We start from the raw sequence: 14,368 nt of genomic DNA, 5'->3' as shown, positions 1-14,368 counted from the left end.
CTACTACAGGTAGTCCTCAATTTACAACAGTTCAATTAATGACCATTCAAATTTACAACAGCACTGGAAAACATGAGTTATGACCTTTTTCCCACACTCAAATTATGGTCATAAATTGAGGACTACCTGCATGTATAAACAGGGAGCAAAATCCACATCACAATGTTGATGTTACCTACCGTGATAATGAAAAGCCAAGCTAAGCAGCAAGGATTCCACAGTTCAACCCTCAGCTGCCTATATTCTCTTTGTTTGGAAGAAAAGATAACTGTACTGAATACTAAAACTTCCTGCCCCCTCATTTTATTTGCAAACCTGGCATTTTCCCTTATGCCAAGAATGAATAAGTACAGACAACATTCAGGGACCCAACTCCACACTCACTAGCACTGATGAGGTTACCTTATCAGGTAATGTCTATGGACATTCTCAGTCATCCAGGTCACGGTTGTCCCCCAAAGTGCTTTTTTAAGAGGTAAATTCCTGGTTTTTCTTTGAAGACGTTTCGCTTCTCATCCAAGAAGCTTCTTCCGCTCTGACCAGATGGTGCAGTCCATTCACCACCCTCCAGTCAGAGCTGAAGAAGCCTCTTGGAGAAGCGAAACATCTTTAAAAGAAAAACAAAAACAAAAACCAGAAAGTCCAATTGCCTCTTGAAAAAGCTTCTCTGGAGCTTTTCAGGTAATGAAAAGTCTGCAAGCAAAAAGAAAAAAAAACAAGCTCAAGAGAGCACCAAGAACTCCACGATGACCTTCCTTATTAAACCTTGCCCCTGTCCCAAACCACAGGTTCATCTCTACAAAACCAGCCCTGGGTTGAAGTCAGCTTGTTTCTCCCAGTCGCCTTGGCCTCGCGCCTCCCGTCCCCTTCCTTCCTTCCTTCCTCCCCCGACAAGCTTGCACCTGTCCTGCAGGCACGGTTAAATTCCAGCACCTTCTTCACCCGACCCCTCCCTGAACTCCTGGGCTTCTGTTCTCTCTTTTTCCTCTCTCTCTCTTTCGAAGGGGGCCACCCCGTCCCAAAGATTCCCCTCTGGATCCAAACAGCTGAACCGAGAAAGGGTTTGTGGGGGGAATGAAACCCAGAAGCGTTCACACGCGCGCACGCGTCTACCCTGAGGCGAGAGAGGGGGGAATAAAAAGGGCAGCCGCGCTCGCGCGCTCCGACCAGGCTAGCTTGCCCTCTCCACAGTTTGGAGCAGCGCTAAGCTCCGCCTTCCCTCCCAGCTGCGGCTTGAGTGACAGCGCGCCGCAGCGAATCCGCCTTTCCGTTTCCTCTTCCGGACGGGAGCTCGAGAGTCGGGTCGCTCCAGTCAGGCGGAGCTTCTCGTACTCTCTAGTACGGAGCGTCGGAATGGGAGAAAGCGGCCGAGCCGAGAGACGGGGCGGGAGTTTAGGAAGAGGAGGGAATGGCTGTCATCAATGAAGTCATGTTCATAATCTAGTTCCCCCTGGCTGGCTGGCTCTGTACTCTTGAGTGACTCATAAGAGAGGGAGAGATCTAGCCCGCCACTCTTCCCCCAGCAAGGTAAAGATCGCTTGCAACTCCTCCCCTCCCTCCCTTTCCTAATCACCATCCGTCGTTTTGATGTAGTTGTTGGTTGGGGTGGGGAGGGTTAGGGAAGAGAGGGGAAGGGGAGAATTTAGCTCGTGCAGCCTCCCTCCACCCGTCCTCCCCCCCCAAAAAATATATATATAACATCCTAACAGACAACCCCCCCCCCCCTCTTTCATTTCATTTCCTCCGACCACAAACAAGTCTCGCCTCGATCTCCTTTGCGTCTCCTTTGCAGATCGAAAAAGCGAACGGAAGAAAGTTTTTCCTGATCCTTCTAATAATAATCTCATAATCCTCATTTGAAAAAGCGGCTGGGTGAAGAACATTTCCTTGGGGAGGGGGGAGGAAGGAGAAGGCGGTGGGGGGTGAGAGAGAGGATGCTTAGACGCTGAGTTTGTGAGTCAGCTGAACCTGGGGAGAAAGTCGGGCGAGGGAGGAGGGCTGGCTCTTTGCCCGTTGCAAGCCCGGGTTCCTGGCGACGGCAGGCGGCGGGAGAAGCCAGAAGCCTCCGGCGTGGAATCAGCTGCTGGCGGGCTTTGAGCTCCTTAAACAGGGAGGGGAGGAAGAGAGAGAGAGAGAGAGTGAAAGAGGGACAGAAGAGACGAGGAGAGAAAGACCAAGAGAAAAGCCAGAAACGGATCGCGAGCAGGTATATGCAGGTCCTGCGCGATGGAGCCGGTAGGTTAGCTTTGCCTCCTCTTAAATGCGCTGAGCCTTTGGGGAGTAGAAGCAAGGCTGGCGGGGGAAAAGTCCGTCTTTGGTCTCCCCACGACCACCACCACACACACACCGGTCTTCTCCAGAAACTGCATTAAGGCTGTGGCTGAGGGAAATGGAGGCATGTGGCCGGCTGGGGGAGGGAGTGCTGGAAGTTGGCGCCGCGTCCTGCCCCGGGGAAGCCGAAAAGGCGGAGGTGCTTTTTTTTTTTTTTGCCCGGATCGCCTCGCTGCAGAAGATCCCGACCGCCTAATCTTCTCCCAGCCAAGCTCCGCCGCAGAGTTTTCCCCACTGCGGTCGAGAGAGCAGGAGAAGAAGAGGTGGGAAAATGCGATGGGTTCACGAAAAGGAAGCGGGGTAGAAGCGTCAAAGCCGGGCAGGCCCAAGTCCGGACCGATCTCGCCTTGCCTTGCCTGGCCGCCGAGAGTGCAACGACGCGAGATCCGAGAGCCTCGGGGTGGGTGGGTGGGTGGGGAGGAGGAGGGGTGTTGTTGTTGAGAAACCGGGAGAAGTGGAGTGAAAACCAGAGAGATCGGTGCGCTTTTCGCCTCCCAGTTCGGGCCTCTTCAAAATAATCCGGCGCTTATTCGCGTCTGAAAAGTCCCCGTTTTGCTTTCTTCTGCACCGCAGCCGCCGTCGCGGTGTGTGTGTGTGTCCCATTCCCCGAAGATACCTCGCATTGCCCGTGTTTGCGCCCTTCTTTCGCTCTTGCCCGAAAGCGGCCTCTCTCCCTCTCAGTGGTGCAGATGCCTGACGCGGGTTTCCTCTCCCCCCGCCACACACACTTTTTTACACCCTTTATTTTCTCCGAGGGGTGGGAGAGAAACCCCCGAGCATGTATTGATTTCGAAAGTTGCTGAGGGGGTCAGTCTCAATCCTTTGGGGGCCTGAGGGGGAAGCAGGCGTCGTCCCGCACCCCGTGGTCGGCGCGAAGGAAGTCTTTTTAACCCTCGGGCGTGAATTGGGTGAAGATTCGGCCGAGAAAGAGGGGGGGAAAAGTTGTGGGGTCTAAAAGGGGGGAGGGGGGGTTGATGATTAAATGCCTGGAAGAGGAGGAGAGGAGGAAGAGGATTCTGCCCGACTGGTGCTGCTCGCTACTGGTGGCTGAGCAGGCGAGCCAGGCTGGAGAAGTAGGAGGGTAGCTGGAGCCAGCCTCTCTCGCTGCTGGGAGAGAGAGGAAGAGGCGAGGTTTCGCGCTGGTTGGGGTGGATTTTTTTTTTCTTTCTTTTTTTCTTTTCCTGTCTGTGCTCAGCAATGCAGAGAATCAGGAAGTCACCGCAGCCAAATAGGACTCACACAGACATGTTTGATCAGGGTGACATGATGACGGGGGAGAGATAGGCCCCGGTCTGCCATGAAAGCTCGCGATCGGCGCATTTGGCATCTCACCCACGGCGGGCGTGCCTAGAGCTTCTTCGGGTGTCACTCCAGAAAGGTAAAGGTCTCCGCAGCCGTTGCTGTGGGAACCGGGTGTGGGAGGAAAGGAGAGAGAGAGAGAAAAACGGCGTGGGTGTGGGTGGAAGGCTCTTTTCAACATGGACTCGGGATCGCCCACCGGGGAGGGTCGCAAACTTTCAAATCGGCTTGGCTAGATGGGCGCCCCCGCCACTCGTGACTCGGGTTGGAGGCGGCCGGGCGTGTTGGCAAACGGAAACTTGAGGCCTATAGAGTCTAATCAAACTCCAGCAAAATCGCTGGCCGCGATCGCGTTTTTGTATGGGGGGGAGGGGGGTGGAATCGGGGGCGACAGGCTTCTCGGTTCCGACTTTTAAATCCGAAGTTTCACAAAAACACATGGCGCCTTTTGCCTGCTCTCTTCCTCCTCCTCCGAGTACGGAGCGGGCCAGCCAGAAGGCCCGAATCCTGTATTGGTTCCAGGCGCGATTCAGAGCGTCGGTTGCAAACTGCTTCAACTCCGTCAGATTATCGGCAATTTGCAACAGACAAGAGGAACTGATTAACTCCGCTGGGTAGTTGGTTTTTTTTAAACCAAACTGATTTCCGTACTTGCATTTTAATGTGATTGGGACGATTATGTTTTCTTCTTAAAAAAAAAACCGACAACTATTTGAAAGTTGGGAAATGTTGCTGATTTGAAAGGTGGGCCATTTGCATCAGTAACTGCAGCCGCTGAAGTTTGTGAGCCGTTGCCCCCCCCCTCCCCAGGTTACTTTGTGTGTGTTGAGAAGGTGGAGACGGCACGAGGGCTCTGCAGCTAACATGGCATTTGACATCTGCAGTCTTGTTCTCTGGCCTTTTTTCTTTTGTGTACTGTGTGCTTTAATTCCTTCCCTTCAGTCTCCTTTAGTTCCAGCCACTAACTCCTGAGGTCTGCAAATGAATGGAGAAGCCAGCCTTTAGTTCTATAACAACTACATGTTTGGAGGTGGGGCAGCCTTTGCTTTAGGAGGCCACCTATTGTCATGCTAATTTAGGCACACTTTCTTTTGTGAATCTAATTGCCCTATTATTACCATTTGCCTATCCCCCTCTTTCCCCCTTCTTCTAGAATCCCTTTGTTACTGCAGAGAGAGAAAAATAATGTAACAGAAGGACTGAATTGGATACAGATTTTTATGTCCATCTGCAATTCATCAAATTCTGAAACCTAATAATATTAATAACTATCCAGTTCTATCAGTTATGGGCATTTTAAAGCAAATTTGTAGTTAAGTGTATCAGTTGGCAAAGAAAGGTAAGTATAACAGAGTTTAAGATAATGCTTCCTTAAATAATTTACGTTTTCTGAGTTTTGATTGAACTTCAGGGCTGGTTATTTTAATAGGCTTCATGGAAAGCTTGTACCACAGCAGCATTTTCAAAATGACCTCAAATTTTTTTCTTCTGTTAACTTCTAAAATGGTTGCTCAGCATTCCCTGTTAGTCAGTGCTTTGACCAACACTTGATGCTGGCAACTGAGAAGAAAAGAAATATTGTAGCTAACATTTTTAACATAGCTAGAGGGGTTGGAAATATATATGCTATTTTCTTTCCAAAAATGGAATGAAAATTAATACTCCCTTGACACAAAAATAGACTTCTATGGTTGATGTACTTCAGATAACACAATAAATAGGTGTGGGTGGATGTTTTGTCTGTACTTTTAATTTTTCTCTTGAACAATGTTTCTGAACATAGCTGCTGTAATCTCAGTGATTCAAGGACACTTTGCAGACTGGAATTTTTTTGTATACACTTGACATTCAATAAAGCAGCTTTTCCCAGCTTGATAATGACTCCCAATTGGGTTGCAATTCCTCAGATTCCCAGCCTATCTAGCCATTACAAACAAGAATTAGTGGAAGGAATCCAGACAGGAATAGATTGTACTGTCATATATCTATTATATTCCTGTGGGATTTTTTATTCTGTGTTAGGCAAACTTCAGGTTTATATTAGAAACAAAAAATAATATACTGTAAATAATGTAAGTTCTAATATCATGGGCCACATCTAATGTAATGTGAGCAGACTGTTCGTCCCCAAATCCCCCTGTACCTCCTAAGGGATTTGATAGGCCTGGCAACAGATGAGCTTATACGATAATAACTGGTTAAGTCTTTAAGGTGTCAAAACATGCTTTGTTGTTTTGCTGCAGGACACTGGAAACTATAGTATAAATATTGCTTATGTTCTGGAAACTGTAGATTGTAAATATAGCCTGTGTGTTTCTGAATAAAAGCAGAAGGGAGCAAAATTTTAATTCCTTAATGGGGTATTGAGCATTATTCAGATGCACTCATCTTTTAAAGTTATTTTGCCTTTCTCTGACCATCTTAACCAAAAATCTTTACTAACCATATTTACCAGATACCTGTGCTGTTTCTTATGCACCTGTCCACACTGTTTTGCACCTCTAGTTTTTGTGAGCCAGTTGTTTTGCTTCCTGTTCTTACAGATACACATGAGCCATAATATAGTGCTTAAGTAATTGGCCTTATAGTTGAGCGGAGAAGTATAATTCATTCCTTTTGGCAATTCCCAAGATAGATTATAGCCCACGTATGTTGGAAATTTGAATCTTGTCTACTGCCAATAACATGTGCAAAATGTTGTACCTTAGTTCGTGGGGTTTCAAGCTCCCCCTAGGGGCCTTGTCTACAATTCAGGAAAAAAAAATACATGGATTGCTTTCAGAAACAATGATTATTATATTCCTTTTGTGACTTAAAATTGGCAGTGTTCTCTTAGTGGATATTCCACCAGTTTGCTATTAAAGTTCAGATAGATACCTGGAATGCCTTTCAATTCAGAATTAAAGAAGTGTAGGAACAGTTAATATGATAGCTTCCCGTGTGTTTTTTCTTGGTTTTTCACATAACTTTACTAGAAAGCTTTGGGACTGGGTGCATAGTTTTGCAGCAAGATGTCCTTGCCTTGGTCAAGAGATTGCTTTGTTTCCTGAGATTGCTTGTACAACGGATCTTGCCAACTATTCACTTGGAAATATGTTTTCCTCTCCTCCAATGAGTGGTTAACTTCTTGTAGCATAAGTTTGCTCTTAGTGGCTGGTCTTTATGCAGCTAGGGAAATGAACAAACTCTTGAATATAATTTAACTGTATTTCTCTGGACTCTATTGAGAGCACCTTCACCCATGTTCTTCAGCAATATACTGTAACAACCTACATATTCAATGTTGACACAGGTCTTCAAAATCCTGTGTCAGGCTACACAAAAGTATACCTATTGATTAGGCTGCTTGATGTGTTCACTGAAGAATAAGAAGACAAAGACCATTAGAAGTCTGCTATTCAATTTGACTGCAAACAATTTGAAAGAGAACATTTCAAGTAAGAAAATGGAAAACTCTTTCTGATGTCAACCCCCTGTGTTTCAATATGTATTGATATCAGGATGTAGATGAGGGGACAGCAGAAAGGAAAATACTTGGAGAAACTTTGAATTATAGCTTCAAGTGATTGTTTTTAGAGCTCAGTTTTCAAAAGTGAATTAAAATCTGAAACATTATTGACAGAAATCAATGATACAAGTTGCTATCACATCATAATTGGCTGGAAGTACTTTTCGTTATCTAAAGGTTACAGAATTTAAGGCTAATTCTTGACTAGTGGAAATTTGTAGCAAACTACTAACTTTCCAGGTTTGGCAGAGAAATAATGTACAAGAATTGCAATTCTAGTGACATAATTGGAGTGGAATTCTACATGGAATGGAATCTATATTATAAATGACCTATCTTGTTATAAATATACATCTGCTTCAGGAGCATGCCTTAGATTTCTGTGTTGTCCCCTCTTTCATTCCTTCAAGCCAGCAGTAATTACAACATTAATCCCCCATCCCTTCTTCCATTCTCCATTTTTTAATTATAACCCAGTCCTTAATTACGTTTGAAACTTATAAACCAGTGTTCCCAATTGTGTCACTTTCCATATTATGTTGGGTTTTAACTCTCAGACCATAGAGTTTATCTGTCTGAATGTTGTAGATTTCCCCAAACTGGGAAATGTTCTCCTAGCCTGTAATCCCCAAGGCCGAGAGCCTGCTTCTCCCCCTTGTATTGCTGAACTGTAGAGAGTAGAGAGTCACAACATCCTGTCTCCTGCCTTAGAGCTAATTTCTGTTGAATCCTTTGCCAGTTACACTACTTATTTTTCCTCAATAGAGGATGCCACGAGGGCTTTATTTTGGAAAATGGCAAAGGGACTTTGTAGGACAAGAAGGAAAAAGGAAACTGCATCTGGACTCTTTTGCTATGTCCTAGCATTGAAACTGCTTCTCTTGACCATATCATGTAACAAAGGGTTATTTAAAGGAAGTGGGAAAATCCTGGTGGCTCATTGCCTACTTTTCTTGTATTAGAGGCTATTTTACATGCAATGGCTACAAAAGTACTTGACTAGGATTGTACGTAGGAGAAAGGGAGGGAATGGGATTGGGCTACCAAAAAGAAAAGCCAATACAGGTAGTCCTTGACCTATGACCATAATTAGGCCAAAATTTTCTGTTGCTAAGTGAGACAGTTATGAAGTGAGTTTTGCCCCATTTTATGACCTTGCTGTAGTTAAGTTAGTAACATGGTTGTATGGTGAATCGGGCTTCCCCAGTGACTTTGTGTGTCAGAAGGTCACAAAAGGTAAACACATGACCCCGGGATACTACAACCATCTTAAATACATGTCAGTTGCCAAGCATTTGAATTTTGATCATGTGACATGGGGATGTCGTAACAGTTGTAAAAGTGAAAAAAATAGTCAAAAGTCACTTTTTTCAGTGCCGTTGTAAGTTTGAACGGTCACTAAACAAATGGTTGATAAATCAAGGACTGATTGTATAGTAAGCTAATAAGTTATATGATGTCTTTGGCATTCTGGATTTGGTGTGTGTGTGAGAGAGAGGGGGGTGAGGGGGAGAGTTCAGTTTACCTTATTGTCATTGTACCTCGTCCAATGAAATTAAATACCATCTTTAGTGTACATTATGACTGAAAATAAACACAAACACACATCCTTCACATTCTATACGTTGAATTGAAACCCCTGATACTGCATTAATATTGCACTATACAGTAGAATTCAATAAAGGTATACTACCCTGGGATAGAAGCTGTTTTTCAGCCTGTTCGTCCTTGTTTTTATTATCCTGTACCGTCTGCCAGATGGTAATAGTTCAAAAAAAGGGTTCCCAGGATGAGATGGATCTTTGAGGATCTTTTGAACTTTCTTAAGGCAGCAGGAGCTATAAAGCTCTTCCAAAGAAGGGAGAGGGCAACCAATGATCTTCTGGACAATGATGTTAACCCTCTGGAGTGCTGTCCTATCTGCCACTGTGCAATTGGCAAACCATGCAGAGGTACAGTAAGTTAAGATACTCTCTATGGTGCAGCAGTAGAAGGTCATCAGCAGTTTTTCATTGAGTTGTTGTTTTCTGAGAAGTCTCAGGTAGTATAAGAGAGAGAGAAACCCTAACAAGAAAGCTGTTAAAAAGAAAACCATTTTATTACATTGCTATCTCCATTCTCGTTACAACTACTTACTACAGTATCTCTTGTTTTTCAAAATCTAGTGGGTGAGATTTTTGGAATAGGCTTAAGTGTACATAATAGGGTTAATAATGGGGAACAGTCCTTTCACAGAATGCTTTTTGGTCCTCCAAAAGGGCCAAATCTAATACATGTTTTTTTTCAATCTTCTCCTGTGATACAACTTCTATATACAATTTAAAAAGTCAGTCTGAAAGTTGTACTAATGTGGCATTGTTAAATGCCGATTTATGAATGTAGGATTCCATAAGTAATAACATAGTACAGGTGGTCTTCGGTTAACTATGGCAATTTCCATTGCTTAGCAATGTGGTTGTGAAGTGTGGTGATGTTGATCATGTTGCTTAGTGATAGCAGTTCCTGCACTCCTCAGTAGTAATTGTTAAACAAATTGCATGTTGTTAAACGAGGACTTCACATCATTGCCATTTGCAACTTCCTGTTGATTTCCCTGTTGACTTTGCTTGCAAGAAGCCAACAAAGAAGGTCACAGATGGTGACCATGTGACTACAGGGATGCTGCGATGGTTGGAACTTCAAGGACTGATGATAAATATCACTCGTTCAACACTGGTGCAAGCTCAGTGCTGAATGATTTGTCATTAAACAAGGACCACATTGTAATGCTTAATAGTGACGCTCTGGTTAGTATACCCAAACATCATGAATACAGGTAGCCATCGACTTAAAAACAATTTGTCAAAGTTACAATGGCAGTGAGACAAGTGACTTATGATCATTTTTCTCACTTATGGCCATTGCAGAATCCCCATGGTCACATGATCAAAATTTGGCCGTTTGGCAACTAGCATGTATTTATGACAGTTGCAGTGTCCCAGAGTCATGTGATCACCTTTTGGGACCTTCTGACGAGGGAAGTCAAGGAGGAAGCCAGATTCACTGTACCACTAATGTTACTAACATAACAACTGCAGAGAAGCACCTGTATAGGTATATGTCTGTTTTGTTTTAGGTAGCCCTTTTGGTCTTTTCTTGTTAAGTGGATCGGTTTTATTTTATAATTCTGGCAGCATATCAGTAATACAAATTATACTGGCATTTTGGCATTGATAGGCCTCCTCACGTGTACCAGAGCTTTCTCATGAATGGTTCATAGCTTGAAACATTCTATTTTGCATCTTCTATTTCAGAGGGAGACATGCCACTGTAGGCTAAATGTGTGCAAGAAAAAAAGTATCTTAATTTAAAATGTATTTAAAAGAAAAGCCACAAAGTGATTCTGGCCATTACATTTATCTCTTCATTTTCTTTTTTATCTGGTTTCTTTTTTTTTTTCTCATCTGCACTTGCAATAATAGCTTGTCTGATGAAACTTGGGAGATTTTCACAAGTGGGAGCAATTGCTATATTTGTATAGGTATTTTTTTACTAGTCCTCTAGGTCTGTATTAGGAGGGTTTCTGGAACATAATGAAAACCATCCAAATCTCACTGTCCCTGAGAGATGGGCCAATTTCCCCAGAATAATCTAACAGATGTGGTTATAACATGTGCTGGGAACACTAGAAAGAGCACATGGTGAGATATAAGTGCTGGGAGCAATGCCGGCTGGCACTGCATGAAAGTAATGTAACTTATATTGTAGGCATGGTTTGTGGGAAGAGACTGAAGCTCAGAATTCAGTCCCTCCATTAAAAGGATTACAGCAGTTCTGACTGCAGTGGTGCCATTTTATGTAAATGCAGGCAAATTTTGCACTTCCTGATACTGAATCAGTGTGTTGTGGATGCCCATTTGTGCGATGAATGCCACTTTTCACAAGAAAAATGCATTTCATGTAAGATATATGTGCAACTCAGACCTGTCCCCAAGCATGACACTGGATCAACGGATCCAATTTGGGAAGAAAAAAGAACAAAACTCTGTGTATAGAACACAGAGCAGTATTATGTCTCCAAGCTTGCAGTTGATGGTCCCCAATATCTTTTATGGATAATCTTGCATGTGGTGGAGCAGTGGTTAGATTGCAGTATTGCAGACTAATTCTGCCCACAGCCAAGAGTTCGATCCTAACCAGCTCAAGGTGGACTCATCCTTCCAAGGACCCAGATTGTTGGAGTCAATATGCTGACCTTGTAAACTGCTCTGAGAGTGTGGTAAAGCACTATGGAGTGATATATGAATCTAAGCGTTTCTGCTATTGCTGTAGTCTTAGAGGCATCTCCAGAATCCAGTGCGTTCATCCAAATGACAGAAACAGTGTTGTGCTTTCATTGTACAAACTTCTTTCCTGCCCTATATTGTGTGGGATGGCATCGTATCTGTATAAATACTGTGTTTCCCTGAAAATAAGACTCTGTCTTATAATTTTTTGCCACCAAAAAAAAGGCATCAGGTCTTATTTTTAGGGGGTGTCATCCACTGACTAACCTCTCTTTCATGCGTCGCCCCTGGCCTCCTTTTCACTGTCAGGCCTTCAAGAACTTCTTCTTCTGCGGCCAGCAAGGCTTTCCTGAAGGCCTTTGCAGCCAATAGTAGAGCTCCAGATCGTTCTGGGGCTCTGTTATCAGCTATAGAGGCCTTTAGGAAATCTTTGCTGGCTGCAGAAGAAATGGGCCAGCAAGGCAGGTGTCGGGATGCGCGAGGCTGGCTTCAACTGTCCAAAGGTAAGTAGTAGGGCAGCTCCACCACCCCATCCCCACCCTAGTTTAATTTTTACCCGTGCACCCTGGAGTGGGTGGGATCTTAATTAGGGCTTATTTGGGGGGGTAGGGCTTATATTGGGTGCCCATGTAAAAATCAAGCTAGGACTTACTTTCAGGGTAGGTCGTATTTTCGGGGAAACAGGGTAGGAAGGGACCTGTGCCGCAATAATATGACCCTGTATTGGTTATTTGCCCTCCCCTGCTCCCCTCTGGAATAGTTTTTTCAAATAAAGTAAGAGTAGGTTGTGTACCTCACAGAAACAATGTTATCCAGTGAGGATGAACAAAAAGAATATTGAAACAATTATACAAGGAATTCCAATCAAGGGGCTCATGTGACAGGACAGATTGAAGAGTTGCCTCCAGAATACAATTCTACCACAATTCTAACAGTTGGAAAGACGTTCACACTTTTTGGCAATCTAAGGTGGTAGTTTTAGCTGCTATGCTGAAGCAGTTTTCAACTGTGGTTAACATTTACCAAAACAATAGAGTAAGTTTGCAGCAGCATACTGTTTGCCAAGAATTCAAAGCCGATTGCTGCTTTAGTTCAAACATTGCATGCTGCTTCTCTGGACAGTACTATGAAGGGATTGTTTAAATTTAAACTGATAGCAGTGCCATTTTTTGCTTTACTTTTTTCCCCAGAATGTGGGCATTTTGATACACAGAAAAGGAAACCTGCTAGCTCTCCAGAAGTTACTGTACAATAATTTCCAGCAACCCTCACCCCACTGCCTAGGCTGGGTGGGTGGGATTGCTAGGAGGTGTTCTTTTGTGAGCCAAAGAACATGGTTGTTTTAGAGTGCCCCTCCCCACCAAAATTACATGGTAGGTACCATGTAAATGATCCAATAGCTACAGTTATATGCATATAAAGCAGATCCCTTTGTGACACTGGTTGGTATTGGGTAGCACAGATTAGTCCCTTGGGTGTTCTGTATCTTTGTTTAACACTTCAGAGGTATTTCCGTATCTTTCCCTGAAAGGAATGAGCTCCCAAGGCCATTTATTTCAAGTGAGTTTCTCTTGAATGTGAAGTGAATGATCACTGTCTTATCAGAGAAAAGCATAGTATTAAGGCATAAGAATATGAAGTTTTAGAACAATTTTATAAAACTGTTGAGTATTGTTGCATATTCAGGTGCTCTCTTAAGACATTAATCTCAATTTTAAAAATCAAATAGTGAGTCCGTATCTTGTTAGTTTGGGGGGAATTAGTTCCTAAATAGTGAAGACCCTTTTAACTAGGTCAGAGGTCACTTCTGAAAATAGCAATGGGGTGGCTTAGTCTGACAGGGTGCTTGAAAAGAACCTATTGCTAGATTAGACTTTATTAAGTAGCCTTCAACCTGAAACTTTGGGGCAAAAAAACCTCTTTGCACTTAGCAGTTGTAGGAACTTCCAGCTATTTCCCTTTCCATAACTTGTACGATATGTTATAAATTTGCTTGCTTCTCACTTCAGGGTTAGAGCAAAGGGGGCAACCTTTAGGCTGCATGCAGCTTCTGAAAATGTCATTTTCCATTTCCTCCCGTAAAGCCCTTGAAATATCATCACCTTTCAGTGATGCCACCTGCAAATAAATAAATAAACACACACACACACACACACGAAAAATGTAAAACAAAAAAAAATAGAAACATACATCCAACACTAACAACTGCAAAAAAAAGCGGGGAGGGAATGTGTACAAAAAAAAAATAACCCAAATATCAAATAAATTTAACATTAAATATATAGAATCCACCCAGGCTGGATGCTGAGAAAGGAAAAAAAACCCAACAAAACCAATAAATTCTCCTCCTCTTTACATAATGGGTTTACAAATAATTACAACAAAAATACTATATTAAATTAAAAAATGTTCCAAGTGAGGGGATCTCTGTCGGATAATCAAATCGACCCAACATCTGATCATAGTATATATGTTTTTTAAAAAAACTCAGTCAACAAGTTAACCCAAACATTACACTAATCTTCAAATCCCTTTGGTAACCATCTGTTATTGTATTTGACATGGCCATCAATGGCTTCCAGTCTCTTATAATATTATCTAGCCTGTTGTCTCTAATCAAAGCCTCTCTGCTAATTCAGTCATTAACTTGCATGACTTTTGAAAATCAACACATCAGGAGGGCTCCAAAATGGAGGATGCTAATTTTACACGATGGACATACAAGTAGCAGAATATTTGTAGGATGAGTTATTCTGAGCAAAAAAATGCCCCATGGAGAGAAGAGAGGGTCTGCTTAGCTTTTAGGAGAGTGGGCTCTCAGTTGAAATTCAGCTTAGTAGGAGAAGGAAGGAGTATTTGGTATGTTCACTGCCTTGAATTATTTTTAAAAATAATTAAGATGGGATGAAACTAACTAAATAAATAAATGGTATACAATTGCAGTCTGGGAATGTATAACACAAGG

General features: G+C 43.2%; 1 protein-coding gene across 4 annotated transcripts in view; it reads left to right on the top strand.

The window, feature by feature from the left end:
- Window positions 1-1,261: 1,261 nt before the first annotated feature.
- Window positions 1,262-14,368, top strand: part of SMARCA2 (SWI/SNF related BAF chromatin remodeling complex subunit ATPase 2) — a 110,405-nt gene continuing 97,298 nt past the window's right edge. Inside the window, exon 1 of one of the 4 annotated variants that reach the window (XM_026703759.2) lies at window positions 1,262-1,527. The gene's annotated coding sequence lies outside the window, so the exon portion shown is untranslated. Of the gene's footprint in view, window positions 1,528-1,955; window positions 2,236-3,334; window positions 3,710-14,368 lie in introns of those variants that run through there. The other 3 variants (XM_026703757.2, XM_026703758.2, XM_026703756.2) reach the window with 3 other exon arrangements.

The sequence above is a fragment of the Pseudonaja textilis genome, chromosome 2 (genome assembly GCF_049901715.1).
Source record: "Pseudonaja textilis isolate UNSWEBS1 chromosome 2, rPseTex1.2, whole genome shotgun sequence".
NCBI classification, from domain to species: Eukaryota; Metazoa; Chordata; class Lepidosauria; order Squamata; family Elapidae; genus Pseudonaja; species Pseudonaja textilis.
This window is presented reverse-complemented; position numbering and strand designations above follow the sequence as displayed.